At 40.3% G+C, this 21,590-nt stretch overlaps 1 non-coding gene across 1 annotated transcript; it reads left to right on the top strand.

The window, feature by feature from the left end:
• The first annotated feature begins 8,092 nt into the window (after window positions 1-8,092).
• Window positions 8,093-8,214, top strand: LOC113891933. Its single transcript, XR_003510912.1, has one exon. It is a non-coding gene; the product is annotated as a small nucleolar RNA SNORA3/SNORA45 family (small nucleolar RNA).
• The last annotated feature ends 13,376 nt before the right edge of the window (window positions 8,215-21,590 follow it).

Genomic DNA, 21,590 nt, shown 5'->3' with positions numbered 1-21,590 from the left:
CAACCAGTTGATTATCATTAGATTCTAATGATAGCAAACAGTTTCAACAAAAGAAGAAATAAAGCAAACCTGGGAAGGCCAGTTTAAGAATACTGCCTTGATGGAACTGATATGAACTTGGGAAATTGTATTAATTTCTAAAATATATATGCTGATCATTTTATATTATACAATGCCATCTGCCTGGTCCTGGGAAAATAAATAGAAGAGTCTGAGTCTTTCCTGAAATTGAACTTTCATTATAAATATTGCTTCTTCACTGGGTAGCCCATCACAATACAATTACTTATGCTTTTATCCACTTTTCCATAAATTACAAGCAGTTCTCAAACAGTGGGTCATATTTTCTATGATCTTGGCTCCCAACATAATTATAAGTTTTTAATAGCTGCTCAGTAAAGATGGGTTAGACTAATAAGAAATTTAACATATGCCTAAAGAAAAACAGAAAATTTTCCAATTAATGAAACATTGCTGGTCTATATCGAGCTATTGTACATCCATTATTATGGGCTTCCCTGATAGCTCAGCTGGCAAAGAATCTACCTGCACTTCAGGAGACCCCAGTTTGATTCCTGGGTCGGGAAGATCCCCTGGAGAAGGGATAGGTTACCCACTCCAGTATTCTTGGGCTACCATCTGGTGGCTCAGACAAAGGAATCTGCCTGCAACGCAAGAGATCTGGATTCGATCCCTGGGTTGGGAAGCTCCCCTGGAGGAGGGCATGGCAACCCACTCCAGTAATCTTGCCTGGGAAACCTCATGGACAGAGGAGCCTCGGTCGGTCAGTCGGTTCAGTCACTCAGTCGTGTCCGACTCTTTGCGACCCCATGAATCTCAGCACGCCAGGCCTCCCTGTCCATCACAAACTCCCGGAGTTCACTCAGACTCACGTCCATCAAGCCAGTGATGCCATCCAGCCATCTCATCCTCTGTCGTCCCCTTCTCCTCCTGCCCCCAATCCCTCCCAGCATCAGAGTCTTTTCCAATGAGTCAAGTCTTCGCATGAGGTGGCCAAAGTACTGGAGTTTCAGCTTCAGCATCATTCCTTCCAAAGCCTAGGGGGCTACAATCCATGGGGTCGCAAAGAGTCAGATACAACTGAGTGACAGCACAGCCCAGCATCCATTGGTATCCATATGTCCATTTAATTAACTTTATAAACTCATACATATATCTATTTAGCTGCGTGTTTGAAAAGCTCCTCCCTACTTTGTCTATTATATAACATTAAAAGAAAATATATTAATAAATTGAACAAGTCAATCACACATTTTTCACTCTGTGTTTCTCAGGATGCAGAACACAGGCATAAATTGAGTAATACTAGACTTTTCAACATGATCACTATAACATAATGTTCTGAAAATTAGAAAAGTCAAACTTACTGGTTCTTATTGTCTGCAAAAATATCAATGTAATGCTCCTGGATTGAGTGGGTTGTGTGGGTTGTGTGACAGGCAAAATGACACCAAAGTCATTTTGTATCCATAGAAAGGAATTTAATATTCCTTGATAATAAGAAACTTACTAATGAGGTGGATGAAACTGGAGCCGATTATACAGAGTGAAGTAAGCCAGAAAGAAAAACACCAATACAGTATACTAATGCATATATACGGAATTTAGAAAGATGGTAATGATAACCCTGTATGTGAGACAGCAAAAGAGACACAGATGTATAGAACAGTCTTTTGGACTCTGTGGGAGAGGGAGGGGGGGATGATTTGGGAGAATGGCATTGAAACAGGTACAATATCATATAAGAAACAAATCACCAGTCCAGGTTCGATGCAGGATACAGGATGCTTGGGGCTGGTGCACTGGGATGACCCAGAGGGATGGTACGGGGAGGGAGGTGGGAGGGGGGTTCAGGATGGGGAACACGTGTACACCCGTGGTGGATTCGTGTTGATGTATGGAAAAACCAATACAATATTGTAAAGTAATTGGCCTCCAATTAAAATAAATAAATTTAAACACACACACACACACACAAAACAACAAAGGCAAAGAGTTTAGTTTTTTTTTTTAGTTCCATACCTCTCTATATGGTATCCATATCCTTCTTGCTGAACTCAATTTTGTTCCATTTTTCTTACCCCTAAAAAATTTGGAGAACAAATTTTTGACCTCAGGATCAGTATATAAAGTATTTCTGAAGCAGAACTCTCTCAGGGTTTCTGTCCTGCTTTTTAATTAATCTGTGTGAGATAAGTACAGAAATTTTAATTGCCCTCATATGTATACCAGTTCTGTGACTCTTTGTTGTCTCTCTCTCTTATGTCTGTTCTGATTATACTTGGCAGAAAACAACAAAATTCTGTAAAGCAAATTACCCTTCAAATAAAAATAAATAAAATTTAGGCTTGCATTGTGTACATATTAAGTTTATTTTATAAGTAATGCATCTTTATTGCATTTCATCAAATTGGGAAATGAAACTAGTTAGTTTGAGAACTAGAAACTTCTCAAACCACGGATAGCTTGAGAAGCACTCTTCTAGAATATTATGATCTTTCCTCCTTGCAGTTTCTTAGAAAGCAAAAAGAACAAAAGCAAGTATTTTAACTTATTAAATAACTTGTACTACTTCGTTGTTTAATCCTCTCTGGGTGCACATTCCAGTTGTTATTTATGTGGATGCAAAGCAGATACTACTTTAAGAAGCCACAGAGTTGTCAAACCTGAGTTTAACAACAAGCAATCTGATCACATTACTTTCCTGCTTCAAATGCTTCAATGACTTCTCTGAAGATATGAAACACATATCTTTAATGCTTTCGAAGGCTTAAAATATGCTCCAAGGTTGGCCTGTGATTACTTTTTAGTAATCACAGGCTAATCTCCTCTCTAGTCCCCATTCTCTTCCCCTCCAAGCAGACCACAGACACATACTCTCATTGCCAGACCTCCAGTTATGTTTACCCTCTCTATGTCACCCTTCTCTCACCCTCTCTCCCTCTCTCTCTCTAAATCCCTTCCCCTCACACACCAATACACATGCACATTTGTGTACACCTATGCACATCACTAACATTGTTAATTCCTCTTTCTTTAGATGTCACACTATACTCCTGAGTCCTTGGCTTCTTTCTGTTAGTTCTTTCGATTTTCCTTCCATAAAACCGACTACATATGTAAAATGTATTTAATAGCTATGTTTTTCATTGGATCATGGCTCTGTAAAGGCAGGAAACTGATTTCTGTCTAGGCTTTTGCATTCCTATTGAACTGTGGTGTTGGAGAAGACTCTTGAGAGTCCCTTGAACTGCAAGGAGATCCAACCAGTCCATTCTAAAGATCAGTCCTGAGTGTTCATTGGAAGGACTGATGTTGAAGCTCCAATACTTTGGCCACCTGATGTGAAGAGCTGACTCATTTGAAAATACCTTGATGCTTTGAAAGACTGAAAGCAGGAGGGGAAGGGGATGACCGGCGATGAAATGGTTGGATGGCATCACTGACTCAATGGACATGAGTTTGGGTAAACTCTGGGAGTTGATGGACAAGGAGGCCTGGTGTGCTGTGGTCCATGGGGTTGCAGAGTCAGACATGACTGAGTGGCTGAACTGAACTGAACCTAGCTAAGTGTCTGACATTCTGTATGTTCTCAATATTTATTAAATGAATTAATGCATAGAAGTGATACAAGAACTGATGATTTAGAATTACAAATTCTCATCAGTTGTTTGTTTACTTTGTATCATTCTGCAATGCCCTTCATAACATTTCAAAACCACTATGTTAACTAATAGGAAGAATACTATACTCTTTGCTATTTATAAATCTTACCATTATATGCATCTTCCCTATAGAGTATTTGCTGTACAAAGAAGTCTATTGTCAAAAAATTCAGCTTGTCATCAGGCAGTTTATTTTTCCAACTCATCGAGGGTATTTAAAGTTTTAATCCTTTCCTTACTGTGATACAAAAACGTATTTAAAGACAATCACTAACTTAGGAAGAAGGATGGGATAAAAATCTCTGGAATTCAGTGTTCAGTTCAGTTCAGTTCAGTCGCTCAGTTGTGTCTGACTCTTTGCGACCCCATGAATTGCTGCACGCCAGGCCTCCCTGTCCATCACCAACTCCCGGATTTCACTCAAACTCATGTCCATCAAGTCGGTGATGCCATCCAGCCATCTCATCCTCTGTTGTCCCATTCTCCTCCTACCCTCAATCCCTCCCAGCATCAGAGTCTTTTCTAATGAGTCAACTCTTTGCATGAGGTGGCCAAAGTATTGGAGTTTCAACTTTAGCATCAGTCCTTCCAAAGAACACCCAGGACTGATCTCCTTTAGAATGGACTGGTTGGATCTCCTTGCAGTCCAAGGGACTCTCAAGAGTCTTCTCCAACACCACAGTTCAAAAGCATCAATTCTTCCATTCTCAGCTTTCTTCACAGTCCAACTCTCACATCCATACATGACCACTGGAAAAACTATAGCCTTGACTAGACGGACCTTTGTTGGCAAAGTAATGTCTCTGCTTTTGAATATGCTATCTAGGTTGTAGCTGATCTTAATTTGAAATTAGACTCTTTAGAACTCCATTATTTGTGATTAACTAACATTAACTTCATCTGTAGATCAGTCTTCAATATATGTGTTTTCTTGCTTTGTTCTTTTCAAATAACATCTATTTAATTTGTAAGTTAATTACTATTTTTATTTTATTAATTTTAAAAGATTTGTTTCTTGCCCACCTACCAGGAGCCAGACACTACACTAAGGATTTTTACAAAGAGTTCATACTCATTGACATCTCTGAGACTACTGTTATTTCTGAGAACCTGAATCCTAGAAAAATGTGTGATCTATATGAAATCAAGTAGATCAAGTAGCTGAACTCTGGCAGAGTCAAAATTCAAACACAAGCTGACTGACTCCATACCCAGAACTATTCCAAATTTTCTTCTTACCATCATCACTGATATTTTAAAATATGTATATAGTTTCTCTAGTAGCTTTTAAGAATATAAAAATCTATATAATAGACTTCAAAAGCTGAAACGTAAAACACTTTCAGTACATTCACTAAACAAATTGAAACCTATATAAAAGCAAAATATAAAGGAGAATGGTTTTCACATAAGTGATTTTGGTGCACAGTAAGAAGTAATGAATGATAATCCCATGTCATCGTGGCTGGCTTGATGGCAAAGGGGCAATAATTCATCCTGTTCATAAGTCAGTTGAGTTGCCTCGGTGGTAATAGCATGGGCAAGGGCAAGGCTGTATAATTAAAATACACATTTTAATAATTTTTAAATCAGGAAAATCTAGAAATCTTCATATTCCTCCCAAGACCTAAATAGACATTTCTCCAAAGAAGACATTTAGATGGCCAAGAGGAACATGAAAAGGTGTTCCTAAAAGGTGTGGCTAATTATTAGAGAAAGGAAAATCAAGACAACAATTATGTATCATTTCACATCGGTCAAAATGGCCATCAAAAAAATCTACAAACAATAATTACTGGAGAGCTGGAGAGGGTGTGGCGACAAGGAACCTTCTTGCACTGTTGGTTGGAATGTAAATGGATATAATCACTATGGAGAACAGTATGGAGGTGCCTTACAAAACTAAAAATAGAACTATCATATGACCCAGGAGTCCACTACCAGGCAGATATTCTGAGAAAACCATACTTCAGAAAGACACATGTACTCCAACGTTCATTGCAGCACAGTTTACAACAGCCAGGATACGGAAGCAACCTAAATGTCCATCGACAGATGAATGGATAAAGAAGATGTGGTACATATATGCAGTAGAATATTATTCAGCCATAAAAGGCAATGAAATTGTGTCATTTGCAGAGATTGGGATGGACCTAGAGACGAATATACAGAGTGAAGTCAGAAAAAGAAAAACAAATATCATGTATCAACGCATATATGTGGAATCTAGAAAAAGCTATAGGTGAACTTATTTGCAAAGCAAAAATAGAGACGCAGACATAGAGTGGATGTATGGACGTAATAGGGGAAGGGGAGGGTGGAATGAATTGGGAGATTCAGATTGGCATATATATACTGCTGCTGCTGCTGCTAAGTCGCTTCAGTCGTGTCCGACTCTGTGCGACCCCATAGACGGCAGCCCACCAGGCTCCCCCGTCCCTGGGATTCTCCAGGCAAGAACACTGGAGTGGGTGGCCATTTCCTTCTCCAATGCATGAAAGTGAAAAGTGAAAGTCAAGTCACTCAGTCATGTCCGACTCTTTGCAACCCCATGGACTGCAGCCCACCAGGCTCCTCCATCCATGGGATTTTCCAGGCAAGAGTACCGGAGTGGGGTGCCATTGCTTTCTCCGATATATATACTACCATCTGTGAAAAAGATAACTAATGAGAAACTGCTATATAACATAGGGAGCTGTTTGGTACTCTGTGGTGACCTAGATGGGTGGGATGGTGGGGGGTGGGGTAGGAAGGAGGTCCAGGAGGGAGGGAATATATATAATATATAACCCAACATTGTAAAACTATACTCCAATTTTAAAAAGCCTATCAGATATGAAATAAAGGTGGATCAACTTGGTTTATGTTCATTTCCTAAGAGACAATAATCAACTGCATACCAGATTCACTAACTCTATTCACACTTCTACTCAAGTATAAAGGCTAAGAAAGATACCTGTAGGAAATGTGCTTTCCTGTCAAATGGAGGTCACTTCCAAAGACAGACTGTCTTTTCCACAGGTCATCACATTCCTCACATTCCATGATCAAAGAATGTTGGCTGAGTTGGTTAGAACTTACCTCAAATGTGACCAAGCTAATTACCCAATCATTCAGCCATAGAGTGAGTTTTCTCTTATGCACCACATCACATGGCCACCTATGTCACCAAAGTTTGCTACTGATCACGAGTGGGATCAGATATAAGAATCTAATTGGCTAAAAAATAAGTTAAAACATGCAATCTTCGGTTATCTCCCACTACATGAGAAAGCAAACCTGATAACAACTCTGTAGAAACTCTGATAATTTAAGTTATCAAACATGTACCTGTTCATTTCCATATATATATATATATATACACACACTTATATAAATAAATCACATTCGCCTTCATAGCAAATAAAAGTAGTAATTTTAAAACAAACTGCTCTTCAAACTTGCAAGTAGATGCTCAGTTTGGAATATGAGTGTTTTTTGATCTCAGTATATAGCTTTGTCTTCTGAAGAAAAAAGAATCTTAAAAAACAAGCAAACAAACAAACTATGATTTACAAACAGGCAACCAGAAATTTAAACCGAACCATACTGTAATAAGAAAGATTGGCTCCCAGAAAATGTACAAATGTCCTTCAGAATAACATTCACATGAAATGGATTTTGATTGTTGCTTTGATCATAGGATTAGAAATGATGAAGTAGGAAATCTTATCCACCACATAAGCTGAGTGCGGAAACCTATATTAAGCAATCTGAGAAGCCTAAGTACAGAACATTAAGTCTCTAGAAATGTCTTACACATACAACTGAAATGGCAGAAAACAGAAATCTTCAGCCTTGCATATATTTCCACTTTTCAATTTATAAGAGCAATTACTGTAGGGATGGATATTTCATGGGGATTAATGACCACCTGAAGGTAATAATTCCTGCCCTCGTGTTAGGCCATCAACTCCCTTCAGAGATGAAACCTAATCAATCTGTCATTATTGAGCTGATGTTATATAGGTACTTAAAAAAAAAAAAAAAACTATCTCATTTGATGCCAATAAACTCCTGAAGATAAAGGAACATAGCCTTCTTTAGCAGGACCATTCTGATTGATTTTGTTCCAAAAATATGCAGAGAAATTTAATAGTCTAACTAGAAAACTAAAATACTTGCCTACCCAAGACTAGGACTTCCCAAGCTAGTGATCAAGAACCTGCCTGCCAATGCAGGAGACACAAGAGACATGGATTTGATCCCTGGGTCAGGAAGATTCCCCTGGAGGAGGGCATGGCAACCCACTCTAGTATTCCTGCCTGGAGAATCCCATGGACAGAGAAGCATGCTGGGCTTCAGTTCATGGGGTTGCAAAAAGTTGGACATGATGGAAGCGACTGAGCACGCATGCACACACCCGACACTAGAGTCACATCCTGACAGCTCTTGTCCAGGTGTGCTAGAGTCCCCACAAAGAATCTGCTGGTCTTGATGCACTGGTGAGGGCAATCAGCCCCCAGAAGTGCCCAGGTCAGAAACATGCCTTCCCTGGCTCCAAGATGTAGTGGATTGGGTTACTACAAATTTCTGGGGAAAAGTGGAGTAGGAAATGACAACCCACTCCAGTATTCAAGATTCCAAAGCAGCCTGTCATCCCGAAGGCCAACTTCTTCAGCAGAAGAGCTGAGGAGAAGATTAAGGGTGTGGGAAGGGCTTGAGTCCTGGTAGACTGAAGCCATATGGTAGAAAATTCATTAAATGTTAACAAGTGCTTCTCTTAAAAAGAAAGAACTGAGTAGAGCTTCTCAGGTGGTGCTAGTGGTAAAGAACCCACCTGCATAATGCAGGAGATGTAGGAGACTGCGGTTCAATCCCTGGGTTGGGAAAATCCCCCGGAGGAGGCCATAGCAACCCACTCCAGTATTCTTGCCTGGAGAATCCCACAGACAGAGGACCCTGGTGGGCCATGGTTCATAGAGTCACAGAAAGTAAGACTTGACTAAAGTGACTTACCACACAAAGGGTGTTAAACCAAAAATAAATAAAATATATAATATAATATAACACTTGCCTATAGCCACATTCATAGTAAGTCACTGATTGAACTTGAAGCCACAACTTCTCTGTAGCTATGAGAGTCATTTGTAACATGTGTAACAAGACCTTTCACTCACTAAATAAACTTTATTTGGGGAGACAATAAGTAGCAGTCACTGTCACAGGGGCTAGATATATAAATATATGACTAATAAGGCATATATAGCTCCTGCCTTTAAGAGATTTTTAGTCTGCTGGGAAAAATAGTCAAGTGATAAAGGAATTTCAAAATAAACTGCAAAACTCTACTATGGCTGGTATCCAGTGGTAGAAATATGTAATGCAGTTCTCCATAGGAGGGGGTTTGACAGGAGGAGACTCTTGATGAAGGTGAAAGAGGATCAAAAAGCAAAAAAATGAAGACCATGGCATTCAGTCCCATCACTTCATGGCAAATAGATGGGGAAACAATTGAAACAGTGACAGGCTTTATTTTGGGGGCTCCAAAATCACTGCAGATGGTGGTGACTGCAGCCATTAAATTAAAAGATCCTTGCTCCTTGGAAGAAAAGCTATGACGAACGTACACAGCATATTAAAAACCAGAGACATTACTTTGTCAACAAAAGTCCATTTAGTCAAAGTTACGGTTTTTCCAGTAGGTATGTATAGAGGTGAGAGTTGGACCATAAAGAAGTCTGAGCGCTGAAGAATTGATGCTTTTGAATTGTGGTGTTGGAGAAGACACTTGAGAGTCCCTTGGACAGCAAGGAGATCAAACTAGTCAATTCTAAAGGAAATTAACACTGAATATTCATTGGAGGAACTGATGCTGAGGCTGAAGCTGCAATACTTTGGCCACCTGGTGTGAAGAGCCAACTCATGGAAAGACCCCGATGCTGGGAAAGATTGTAGGCAGGAGGAGAAGGAGACAACAGAGGATGAGATGTTTGTATAGCATTAATGACTCAATGGACATGAGCTTGAGCAAGTTCTGGGAGATGGTGAAGGACAGGGAAGCCTGGTGTGCTGCAGCCCATGGGGTCACAAAGAGTTGGTCACAACTGAGCAACTGAACAACAACAACAATAGGAGGGCATTAGAAAAGTTTATCCACATAAAATGACCTTCAAACAGCAAATAATTGGGCTAAAAAGTGGATCTGGAAGTAGTGGTTATAAAATATGCAAATGCCTAGAGACAATTAAAGAAAAAAGCAACACATTCAAGCCACTGTAAGCTGTCACAGTTTGACCCAATAATTCAGGGCCTGGGTGATGAGAGATGTGGCTAGAGAATTAAGAGTAGCTAACAGCTTATTTTCTTGGGCTCCAAGAAAGTAATATGGCAGCAGCAACCTGAAGAGGCATTGGTGGCCTGGGAAGCAGCCTTGCAGAGATCACAATGAAGATGGAGGCGGGAGCAGTATAGTGACCAGCACCCCCAATTCCCAGTGCAGAGTCAGAGGAGAGGAAAGACTGGGGCCAAAGCTTGGCAATGGCAGTGGAATGGCCCCAAGGCGACCAGAACCAGCAGCGAGTCGGGATGCCTTTCACTCCTGGGCATCCTACAACATTGGTTCCAGCCTTCCTCAGACCCCCATCCCAGCCACTCCAGCAGGGCCTTTGCCTCAACCCCAGGCCACATGTTGACTGACACCCTATGGCCTGTGATGGATAACACACTCAACAAGGACCAGCAGTGGGACCATTAGGGCTCCAAGCATGTCATCCAGCCACATGGAGCAGCTGAAGGGCATGTCCCTGCTAGTTAAGGCCTGACAAAATGTGTCCACTGGAGAAGGGAATGGCAAACCACTTCAGCATTCTTGTCTTAAGAAACCCATGAACAGTATGAAAAAGCAAAAAAAGATATGACACTGAAAGATGAACCCCCATGTTGGTAGGTGTCCAATATACTACTGGGGAAAAGTTGAGAAATAGTTACAGAAAGAATGAGGAGGCTGAGCTGAAGTGGAAACAACGTCCAGGTGTGGTTGTATCTGGTGGTGAAAGTAAAATCCGATGCTATAATGAACAATATTGCATAGGAACCTGGAATGTTAGGTCCATGAATCAAGGTAAATTGGAAGTGGTCAAACAGGAGATGGCAAGAGCGAACATCAACATTTTAGAAATCAGTGAACTAAAGTGTTCAGGAATGGGTGAATTTAATTCAGATGACCATTATATCTATTGTGGATAAGAATCACTTAGAAGGAATGGAGTAGCCCTCATAGCCAACAAAAGGGTCAAAAATGCAGTACTTGGTTGCAGTCTCAAAAATGAAAGAATGATCTCTGTTTGTACCCAAGGCAAACCATATCAAAATAATCCAAGACTATGCTCCAGTCGCTAATGATGGAGAAGATGAAGTTGAATGATTCTGTGAAGAGCTACAAGACCTCCTAGAACTAACACCAAAACAAGATGCCCTTTTCATCATAGGGGACTGGAATGCAAAGTAGGAAGTCAAGAGATACCTGGAGTAACAGGCAAATTTGGCCTTGGAGTACAACATGAAGCAGGGCAAAGGCTAACAGTGTTTTGCCAAGAGAACACACTGGTCATAGCAAACACCCTCTTCGAAAAACACAAGCGACAACTCTATACATGGACATCACAAGATGGCCAATACCCAAATCAGATTGATTCTATTCTTTGCAAGGGAAGATGGAGAAGCTCTATACAGTCAATGAAAACATAGAGACCTGCAGCTGACTGTGGCTCAGACCATCAGCTCCTTATTGCCAAATTCAGACTCAAATTGAAGAAAGTAGGGAAAACCACTAGACCATTCAGGTATGACCTAAATCAAATCCCTTATAATTATACAGTGGAAATAACAAATAGATTCAAGGGATTAGATCTGATAGAAAGAGCGCCTGAAGAACTGTGGATGGAAGTTCATAACATTGCACAGGAGGAAGTGATAACCACGATGGTGTCATCACTCACCTAGAGCCAGACATCCTGGAATGTGAAGTCAAGTGGGCCTTAGGAAGCATCACTATGAACAAAACTAGTGGAAGTGATGGAATTCCAGCTGAGCCGTTTCAAATCATAACAGATGATGCTGTTAAGTGTTGCACTCAATATGTCAGCAAAGTTTGAAAATTCAGCAGTGGCCACAGGACTAGAAAAAGTCAGTTTTTGTTTCAATCCCAAAGAAATACAATGCCAAAGAATGCTCAAATTACTGTACAATTGCACTCATTTCACATGCTAGCAAGATTATGCTCAAAATCCTTCAAGCTAGGCTTCAGCAGTATGTGAATTGAGAACTTCCAGATGTACAGCTGAATTTAGAAAAGGCAGAGAAATAAGAGATCAAACTGCCAACATACACTGGATCATAGAAAAAGCAAGGGAATTCCTAAAAAAAAAAAAAAAAAACATCTACTTCTGCTTCATTGACTACAATGAAGCCTTTGACTGTGTGGATCACAACAAACTATGGAATATTCTTAAAGAGATGGGAATACCAGACCACCTTACTGGCCTCTTGAGAAACCTGTATGCTGGACAAGAAGCAACAGTTAGAACTGAACATGGGATAACAAACTGATTCAAAATCAGGAAAGAAGTACATCAAGGCTGTATATTGTCACCTGCTTATTTAACATATGCAGAGTACATCATATGAAATGCCTGACTAGGACTAGAAGAAGCACAAGCTGGAATCCAGATTGCCAGGAGAAATACCAGCAACCTCAGATAGGCAAATGATATGACTTTGATGGCAGAAAGTGAAATGGAACTAAAGAGTCTGTTGATGAAGGTGAAAGAGGAGACTGAAAAACCTCCCTTAAAACTCAGCATTCAAAAAACAAAGATCATGGCATCTGGTCCCATCATTTCATGGCAAGTAGATGGGGAAAAGTGGAAACAGTGACAGATTTCATTTTCTTGGGCTCCAAAATCACTGCAGATGGTGACGGCAGCCACTGAATTAAAAGATGTTTGTTCCTTGGAAGAAAAACTATGACAAACCTAGACAGCATGTTAAAAACAGAGACATTACTTTGCCAACAAAGGTCTGTATAGTCAAATCTATGGCTTTTCCGGTAGTTATGTATGGATGTGAGATTTGGACCATAAAGAAGGCTGAGCACCAAAAATTGATGCTTTTGAACTCTGGTGCTGGAGAAGACTCTGAACATCCCTTGGATAGCAAGAAGGAACCAGTCAATCCTAAAGGAAATCAACCTTGAATATTCATTGGAAGGACTTATACTGAAGCTCCAATACTTTGGGCACCTGATGTGAAGAGCTGACTCATTGGAAAAGACCCTGATGCTGGGAAAGATTGAGGGCAATAGGAGAAGGGGAAAACAGAGGATGAGATTGTTGGATGGCATTATCAACCTAATGGACATCAGTTTAAATCAACTCCAGGACATAATGAAGTGAAGCACAGGAAAGCCTGGCATGCTGCAGTCCATGAGGTTGCAAAGAGTGAATAAAAACAAGAGCTTAGTCATCTGATGTAAACATTAGTAGGGCTTACCCTAAACTAAATGGCAGGGTTATCTGAGTTTAAAGTGAAGAGCTGACAAGGTCAGATTTTAGAAAACTAAATGTGAGCAGAGGGAATGGTGGATCATGGTGGAGCTCAGCCTCAGCACTGTTGTCTGGAAAACCAATCTTCCAATGCAGTCAAGAGATGACAGTGGCAGGGGGAAAGGGGAAGCATTGAGATTATTACAAAATAATGAGGAAGTAGGAGGTGACATTCCCTAAGAGAAGGTGAAAAGGAAAACTTCAAAAACTCTCTCTTTCCCTGTGGAGAGAGTGAAGTTTTACGGGACATCCAAGTAGAAATGTCTGTTAGATATGTGGATGCAGAGGCTTCATGCTGAGGAGAAAAGGCTGGGATAGAAATAAAGTCTTAGTAAATATCTGAACACATATGCTGATTAAAGCTCTCAAAGGGGATCAAATTCCCTAAGGGGTATAGTGAGAAGAGAAGAGATAAGAGAAATGAACCAAGAAGTCAGCTAAGTGTTTGAAACCTTATGAGTGATGAGAAGTGACAGAAGGTACATGAAGGCACAACAAAGTATGCAGATGAGATGGGAAAACATTATATGAGTGTGTTGTCACAAAGGCTCTAATAGCAATTGTGTATTTTTATTTCCAGTATCCATTCCCTCTTCTTATGGGAAGGCTATCTTAACTTTGATTAAGATCGAAGGGTCGACTCTTCATTCCGTCTCAACCATTTCTTCAGATGCAAGACTTCACCCCTAGGTTCCAGGAGGTGAATACATAAAATAAACAAAACCAGTTAGCCTATTTAGTCCCTTCCTGTCTACAATGATTGTTTCATGGAAAGGGCAGGGCACACACCTCTAATCAAGTCAGTCAGTGTCAATAGATATCATGATTGCATGCTGAGTTACTTAGGAAAAAGATTCTTCTGTTGAATAGGTATTGTGATTCTATGAAGTTGAATCTATAACTTTTCTCCATAGAGTCTGAGAAGGGAGCCAACCCAAAGATAGGCAAGGAAGATGGATCCTACTAACATCACAGGAGCTCTCAATCAGAAGCAGGTTACAGTTTGAAGTTCATCTTCCCCATCTTCCTACCAAGAGTCTCTATATCCCAAATAGTCCCATGTTTTCTCCTTTCTTGTACTCAAAATTACCTAGAAACTTCTGCCATGTTAACTTTCTTATTTTTGTTTTTTTAAAGCAGTTTCTTCTGATTATAAAAGAAATTTAAAGTCATGAGAAAAGTGCATATGGAGAAATGGAGAAATTACAATGAAGATCATAAAAATTATCACTAATCACACTACTCAAGGATACCAACTGTTTAAATTTCAACATAGAGATTGTATATGATATAATTAAAGAAAAACTGTCAAAAAAAAGAAAAAAGACTATAAGGGAGTATGTTAAAATATCAGTTCAGGATATTTTGAATATGCAAGAATGAAGAATTTCTTCTTCTCCCTGTGAGAATTAATATGGCATCTCTGTACACTATCTTTATGTAAAGGACATTCACAGATTTTTTTCCCCCTTCTTCCCAACTGACAGTGGTTCAGCTCTCCCTACCATGAACTGGGGGATCCAGAATTGAGACAGTCAGCATTTATAATTCTCCCTTTCTCCCTGAATAGATAAAAATTCTGTGATTGATTACAAGCCCTTCAAGAAGAGGTGGGTGTCATAAAAATAAAACAAGAACACTATATATAACTCAGATGACCATTACATTGACTACTGTGGGTAGGAATCCCTTAGAAGAAATGGAGTAGCCATCATAGTCAACAAAAGAGTCAAAATGCAGGACTTGGATGCAATCTCAAAAACGGCAGTATGATCTCTGTTTGCTTCTAAGGCAATTCATTCAGTATCACAGTAATCCAAGTCTATGCCCCAACCAGTAATGCTGAAGAAGCTGAAGTTGAACAGTTCTATGAATACGTACAAAACCTTTTAGAACTAACACCCAGAAAAGATGTCCTTTTCATTATAGGGGACTGGAATGCAAAAGTAGGAAGTCAAGAAACAACTGGAGTAACAGGCAAATTTGGCCTTGGAGTACAGAATGAAGTAGGGCAAAGGCTAATAGTTTTGCCAAGAGAATGCACTGGTCATAGCAAACACCCTCGTCCAACAACACAAAAGGAGACTCTACACATGGACATCACCAGACAGTCAACACCGAAATCAGATTGATTATACTCTTCGCAGCCAAAGAGGAAGAAGCTCTATACAGTCAGCAAAAACAAGACCGGGAGCTGACTGTGGCTCAGATCATGAACTCCTTATTGCCAAATTCAGACTTAAATTGAAGAAAGTGGGGAAAACCACTAAACCATTCAGGTATGACCAATATCAAATCCCTTATGATTATACAGTGGAAGTCAGAAATAGATTTAAGGGGCTCGACTGATAGAGTGCCTGATGAACTATGGACAGAGGTTTGTGACATTGTACAAGAGACAGCGAGCAAGACCACCCCTAAGAAAAAGAAATGCAAAAAAGCAAAATGGCTGTCTGAGGAGGCCTTAAAAAAGAGCTATGAAAAGAAGAGAAGCAAAATCAAAGGAGAAAGGAAATATATACCCATTTGAATGCAGAGTTTCAAAGAATAGCAAGGAGAGATAAGAAAGCTTTCCTCAGTGATCAGTGCGAAGAAATAGAGGAAAATAATAGAAGGGGAAAGTCTAGAGATCTCTTCAAGAAATTAGAGAAACTAAGGGAAACTTTCATGCAAAGATGGGCACAAAAAAAGAGAGAAATAGTATGGATCTAACAGAAGCAGAAGATATTAAGAAGAGGTGGCAAGAATACACAGAAGAACTATACAAAAAAAGATCTTCATGAGCCAGATTATGACGATGGTGTGATCATTCACCTAGAGCCAGACATCCTATAATGTGAAGTCAAGTGGGCCTTAGGAAGCATCACTACAAACAAAATTAGTGGAGGTGATGGAATTCCAGTTAAGCTATTTCAAATCCTAAAAGATGATGCTGTGAAAGTGCTGTACTCAATATGCCAGCAAATTTGGAAACTCAGCAGTGGCCACAGGACTGGAAAAGGTCAGTTTTCATTCCAATCCCAAAGAAAGGCAATGCCAAAGAATGCTCAAACTACTGCACAACTGCACTCATCTCACACACTAGTAAAGTAATGCTCAGAATTCTCCAAGCCAGGCTTCAGCAATATGGGAACCATGAACTTCCAGATATTCACACTGGATTTAGAAAAGGCAGAGGAACCAGAGATCAAATTGCCAACATCCATTGGATCATCAAAAAAGCAAGAGAGTTTCAGAAAAATATCTATTTCTTCTTTATTGACTATGCTAAAACCTTTGACTTTGTGGATTACCATAAACTGTGGAAAATTCTGAAAGAGATGGGAATACCAGACCACCTGACGTGCCTCTTGAAAAACCTAAATGCAGGTCAAGAAGCAACAGTTAGAACTGGACATGGAACAACAGACTGGTTCCAAATAGGAAAAGGAGTACGTCAAGGCTGTATATTGTCACCCTGCTTATTTAACTTATATGCAGAGTACATCATGAGAAATGCTGGACTGGATGAAGCACAAGCTGGAATCAAGATTGCTGGGAGAAATATCAATAACCTCAGATATGCAGATGACACCACCCTTATGGAAGAAAGTGAAGAGGAACTAAAATGCCTCTTGATGAAGGTGAAAGTAGAGAGTGAAAAAGTTGGCTTAAAGCTCAACATTCAGAAAACGAAGATCATGGCATCCGGTCCCACCACTTCATGGGAAATAGATGGGGAAACAGTGGAAACAGTGTCAGACTTTATTTTTCTGGGCTCCAAAATCACTGCAGATGGTGACTGCAGTCAGGAAGTTAAATGACACTTGCTCCTTGGAAGAAAAGTTATGACCAACCTAGATTGCTTATTAAAAAGCAGAGACATTACTTTGCCAACAAACGTCCATCTAGTCAAAGCTATGGTTTTTCCAGTAGTCATGTATGGATGTGAGAGTTGGACTACAAAGAAAGCTGAGTGCTGAAGAATTGATGCTTTTGAACTATGGTGTTGGAGAAGACTCTTGAGAGTTCCCTGGACAGCAAGGAGATCCAACCAGTCCATCCTAAAGGAGATTAGTCCCTGGTGTTCATTGGAAGGACTGATGCTGAAGCTGAAACTCCAGTACTTTGGCCAACGATGCAAAGAACTTACTCATTTGAAAAGACCTTGATGCTCAGAAAGTTTGAAGGAGGAAGGAGAAATGGATGACATAGGATGAGATGGTTGGATGGCATCACTGACTCTATACACATGAGTTTGAGTAAATTCCGGGAGTTGGTGATTGACAGGGAGCCCTGGCGTGTTGCAATCCCTGAGGTTGCAAAGGGTCAGACATGACTGAATGACTGAACTGAACTGACAAAGGTTATATATAATTCCAGAGCACATGTTTTAAAATGTTGTTTTAAACTAGTAAGTATGATTATATTTATTAAAGTTTGAATGTTAACATACAAAATTAACCATATAATCTTGACAAAATCATCCTGGGGCAAGAGTTTGCAGCTCTGGGTTTAACCAGCAATCTAACACCAACCAATATGGGCAAGTAATTTTGTCCACTTTTGTAAAGTAATGAATTTTCCCTCTTGTCAAAATCAACTTAAAATGAGCTCAGTGTGTTTCAAGCACTCAGTATATCCTGGCAGTGGGGGTGGGGGTGTAGTTAGCAAATAACCTTCTATAAAAATAATTTTAAAATTCATTTAAAAATTACATTTAGAAAACCCATTTCTTTACAAGTAAGAAGTTGTACGCTAAGAAGTGGCATCTTAATTTACACACAACTCTCATGTAGTTCTCTGGAACTTAATAACAAAATAACATTTGAGCAATAAATAATATATCAAATGCTTTCTCTTCTGATAGGTCACACTTTAATATAGATTCAATGTGTGCTACCTCTGAAAGTCCAAGTGAGATTTAAGATGACTCCCAGATATTTTAATTCCATGATATAAATTAATGGCTTCAGCAAATATTCTAATGTTACATTTCTCCTTACAAGAGTTCTTTCAACAGTCGATGAGTCCTAACTATGGCTGATATTAAAATCATGCTCTGGAGAAACATAATTTAAACCTGTCAAGTGGCTCAGATACTTACCAAGGTAGAACAAGGATTAATTTCATTTAAGGCAATAAAATTTACAGCATCAACCAAAACTTCATAGAAATTATATGAGATTCACTCTCTTACTCTAGAGTCAGAGATGCCCTTATCATAAGGGTCTATATAAACTTCCTTCTCTGTCTGCTCCAGTCCTTCCCTACAACCTATGGATGGTCTTTCCACTCACGAGGTATTTTAATATTTCCTCTCTTTAATGTGATATGTGTGTTAGCTTCAACAGATAAAGCATTTGAGAGTTTTGCTTTGCTTTTTTATGAAAAGATGACCTACAACCATTAACTATTAATATTATTCAGCATGTATATTGTGATTTCAAAACTTCCCAATTAAAAAATCACAGTATGTCTTATACTGCTGTGGATTAGTTCATTTTCAAAAGATATGCCTCCACTGCTTTAGACATTGTTGGCTGAAGTATATGTGCAATGTTTTTTTTGGGGGGGGGGGAGGGCTGGGGTGGGGAGGAGATAGGAATGAGGGATCCTGGGGAAAATGGCTAAGATTTCTTATTTTTAGGACCTCCTACCTCTTAAAGAGGACTTTAAGAGGACTTTAAAAAGTCACATCAGGACTCAAATCATGGTGGGGGTGGGGGGAGTGAAAGGGAAGGGGGATGCCCATGAGTTCCTTTAACCTTATGATAGCTATCCCATAACTCTTTCCAGAATTTGACTCCTGTTCTAACTTAGGGAGCAATTAAAAGGCCCAACTCTCAGCCTGAGTTAAATGCTTTACACTTTTCTATTAAAGGAATGTTTGTCTCTTAAGCCAAGATTCCAGCCTGTTTATCCCTAGGCTGGAAAGGCTCCTCATTTACCCAGCTGTTTAGATTAAGCAGAGATAGGAGGCTGGAGGCCTGACCTCTCATTTAGCTTCTACAGGAGCCCCCAAAGCACCTCTGTGAAATTTCAGGGCTACATGAAGCACAGAGTGAAAAATCACTTGTGTAGGATGGTCTTTCAGAGTCCTTCCAGGTCCCAAATCCTTGAATTCAACATAACCTGAGATAGTCAGTTTCTTTAGGTAACATATGTCCTTCCTTATTTAGGATTTCAATGTGGCTCCTCATATTCAACTGTGAGTGGTTACATTAGGGACCAAGTGTCCAATACACCTACCATGATTTGGGGACACAGCTGTGGAGCAGTGACATTGGTTCTCTCATCGGTCAAGAATGCTGAGATTTGGGTTATCTCCCAAGGGATGGGAGATAAAACTACTATGCTAACGTTGGGGGAGTTTGTAATTTCCTCGGTTCTCTCTGGCCATAGCAATTATTTTAAGTGACGGATGGGCCAGTATTGTATCTTGGTGTTATAGCTCAGTTTTATTTGGCAAGCAAAAGGATAGTATTACCCTCAAGGCAGGAGGGTGGGCCGACCCCAAAGGAGAGGCCTAAATCCATCTTGGCTTCCTCCTTTTATATGTTAGTCTCCTTCCCCCACCCCCACCCGCCCCAGCCTGCCCTATGTAAATTGGGCTAGCCAGGAGGGCTGTTTGTTTCACCTGAGGTTCTCACTCTGGTCCTCAGATTTTCTCTTGTTCCATTTTTGTGGGCTTTTTCCTTTCTTTGTCTTTTAGCCACCACCATTTTGGGCTCCTTTTTCCTATTCTAACTACCTAACATTTCCCCTTCAAGAGATCAGAGGCCCAATTCTTTGGGAATAGGGGTGGCCCAGGTCTCTCTGGTTACATCCTGCTGAACTGGGATGGTGAGGGGTATTGGGCCTCCCCCTCTTGCTAGTCTCAAGCCTCAGAGTCCTTATAGTGGTGTCTATCTAAGGGTGAGTGATATTTTTCATGGTCCAGTGTAGTTTTATATATCTTTGTTGAACTGTCACTGCATGTTGTAGCTTGTTGACCTGGGCAGAGACAAAATGCGTTAGGCAGTTGATAATACATGGAGCAATCATAAGCAGCATTAATATGGTGATAACAGGGATTAGTAGGGGCATAAGCCAACTCTAAATCCCCCCTTGCCAAGAGAAGGAACCCCAAAGAGAGACTATAGCCACCCTGAGAACTCTCCAGTTCATTCTTTGAAATCCAGTAGGATCTGAATGTTGTTCTTGAGGACTGTGCAACTTTTTTTTTTAACTTAGCAGGAGGTATTTACCCAGAAACAACATGTCTCATTCAAGATGGCTCAAGTTCCTCCTTGCTCAGGGATCAGGAGATCTGTCTCCTGCCTATTTTGGAATACAACTCCTGCCAAGCTGTGTCAGCTCTTTAGAGCTATCCTGAGAAATCTTATCCCCAGAAACTTGATTTTGGGGGTGTTTGTTAGAATGGCACTCATTGTAATCCTGAATAGGTATCTGAGATCTCCAGGGGCTCACAAGTATATTGAATGTCCTCTTCTGTTTTCTTCCATAGCTTGACTTGTGAGGAGTGAATTCAGGAGTCATGTCCTGGTACCTAGACTGCTGTGGGGGTAGAAAGTATTACAGGATAGGGGCCCTTCCACGTGGGCTGGAGTTGAGCCTTTGGGGACCCATCTTTCCACACTTTAATTAGGACTTGAGTCCCTTGCACATATAGTGGTGGCTCTTTAGAATCTTTTGGGTCCTGGTTGATACCCCACAAGCGTATATCCTGTTGGAATTGTTCAGTGGCCATGGTGTAAGACTGGAGGGTCTAAGCCTATGGATCTAGGAAGAGGTCATTGAGATAAACAAAAGGTTTCCCATACAGCATCTCATAAGGACTAAGACCAACCTGTTCCTTAGAGGCAATATGAGTGTGGAGGAGAGCTATTGGTAAAGCCTCCTTCCTTCCCAGGGAGGTCTCCTGGGTTATCATTTTTATCACTGATTTCAAGACTTGGTTGGCTCTTTCTACTTTTCCTGAAGACTGAGGCCTCCAGGCACAATGGAGATAATAAGTAATGCCCAATGCTTTAGAGACCCCTTGGGTGACCATAGAAGTAAATGATGCCCCATTGTCACTTTGTAATGACCAGAGCAGACCAAATCTCAGAATGATTTCATGGAGCAGTTTTTTTAAACCACCTCCTCAGCCTTCTCAGTCTGGGTGGGAAAGCCTCCAAACCACCCTGTGAATGTATCTATCATGATTAATAAGTATTGATACCCTTGAGAAACTGGCATCTGGGTGAAGTCCATCTGCCAGTCCTCTCCTGGGTAGGTCCCATGTCATTGGATGGGCTGTGTCAGCTGAGGTCTTTGAGTTCCTTGGGGGTTGTTT

Source organism: Bos indicus x Bos taurus, chromosome 4 (genome assembly GCF_003369695.1).
Source record: "Bos indicus x Bos taurus breed Angus x Brahman F1 hybrid chromosome 4, Bos_hybrid_MaternalHap_v2.0, whole genome shotgun sequence".
NCBI classification, from domain to species: Eukaryota; Metazoa; Chordata; class Mammalia; order Artiodactyla; family Bovidae; genus Bos; species Bos indicus x Bos taurus.
Note: the sequence above shows the minus strand (reverse complement) of the source record. Positions and strands in the feature narration are given on the sequence as shown.